A 1,923-nucleotide genomic window follows, 5' to 3' on the forward strand; every position below is an offset into this window, starting at 1 on the left:
CGTGAACCATTTGTGCTTCCCTCATGAATGGTCGTCCTAAAATCATTTCATATGACATAAGGTGTTTAGAGAAATCCATTACAATGAACGTATGTCGTACCTTGTGTCCTAGAACTTTGATCTTAATATCCTTGAGCATCCCCATAGGTTTGGCTATGGTACCGTTTGCCATCTTTACCACAATGTTAGTAACACTGAGGCGGGGTTTTCCCATGGATTCCCAACAATCTTTTGTAACGATGCTAACTCCCGCACCACCATCAAGAATTCCCTTTATAGTTAATCCCTTGGTAGTGATGGGTAGGGTCGCATTAGACTCGTCGCCTTCAAAATACTGCCCTAATTCGTTAATGGGTACCTCGATCACAGACTCGTGTCCATCTAAGTCAAGTGATTGCACATGATTTTCCTCATCAATCATAATCGAGTCAGGCCTATTTGGTTGCGCAAACTGCGGTAATCCCGTTCGTAGCTCTCCGTTAAGGAATGCTCGAAGTGCAAGGAATAACTCAGGATCGCCATACAGCTTTGCTATGATCGTGGTTCGGACCTCAGAAGACATGAAGTCCACTAGTTTGGCAACATTCATTGGCGTTTTGCAGGGTGTAGGTCCCTGACTAAGAACTGGTGAGGATGGAATCTCATATTCCTCAATGGGATCAGGTATTCCTTCGTTAAACATCCTTTCCAACAAGAAGGGTGTATGCTCACTTTCTGATGTCCTGTCCTCACTCCCTTCTTGGATGATACTAGATATGGCTAACGGTCTATGGTTCATGTGGGGTGGATGAACTTGCGTGGGAAACACTGTGTCATGAATTTTGATATGCATGGGTTCTGGTTCTAGTTTCCTTTGAGTCTCCTCCACTAAACCTCTTAGATGTTTCACCTGCTTAATCTCATCTACTGGGTTTGGGTACGTCCCAATCTTCTTTTTACGATTCTTCCCTTTTTGCCCCTGCGGTTTTTCTTGGGGGTCTTGGATTGGATTTGGAAACACTTGTGGTGTTTTCAGAGGCTCTTTATGGTTTTCTCTTATTCGGTTTTCATTTGGTTCCATGTTACGGTTTTCTTTGTCGGTCTTTCCCTTTGTGGTATTGGTTCTAGTCTCCATTGTCTCGACTGAATCTGAATCATCCTCGAGGTCATTCATATACACGGGGTCATCTCCTGTTCCTATGTTTGTTTTGGAACTTGGCTTTGAATTTTCCGTATTCTGCGACTTCTTCCTTCGTGTCTTCTTTTTCTTTGCTTGGATAATTGACGCGGTATCTCTCTCTTCGAGGATATGGCCTGGCCCTTGAAGCATGGACCGTGTAATCGCATAAGCGGGTGCGACGGGTGGCATTGGCGATGTCACACTAGCAATTTCGACCAAATTCAGGGGTGTGATTTTAGGCGCATTTGGGTTATAGGGGCATTGGGCAATCAAGTGATCTATGCCACAACGATTACATGTGAGTATTGGCATTGCAGACGTGCTCCCTTGATTCACTTGCATCTGTGCAGCATTCTTTTGCTGCCTAATAGGGCACTCCGCTACTCGATGTGGTCCACCACACTCGTAGCATTGAAGAGGTGGCCTCCTAGCCTGGGTGTTGATATTTTGACCTCTGGATGCGAGAGCAGCAGCTTGATAAACCGGCTTGACTTGTCCCCAACAATCTTCCATGTAGTATATAGGACATTCTTCCAATGTATCAAGTCCGTAGGCAATACTAGTGTCTATTTCCTCCTCACAGCCATCTGCATAAGCATTAGATGGCTCGCAACCCACTTGGTTCATAGGGGCGACTCTTGGATGCGGGGGCTACGGTCCTAGCACAGGAGGTGGTAGCGGTGTAGCTTGTACAAAATTTTGAGATCTAGGGACCATGTGTTGCGGTAGTTGCTCAACAGGTGGAGTAGGCATCAATACAGGAG

Source organism: Adiantum capillus-veneris, chromosome 18 (assembly GCF_014529385.1).
Source record: "Adiantum capillus-veneris isolate H3 chromosome 18, ASM1452938v2, whole genome shotgun sequence".
In the NCBI taxonomy this organism is placed as follows: domain Eukaryota; kingdom Viridiplantae; phylum Streptophyta; class Polypodiopsida; order Polypodiales; family Pteridaceae; genus Adiantum; species Adiantum capillus-veneris.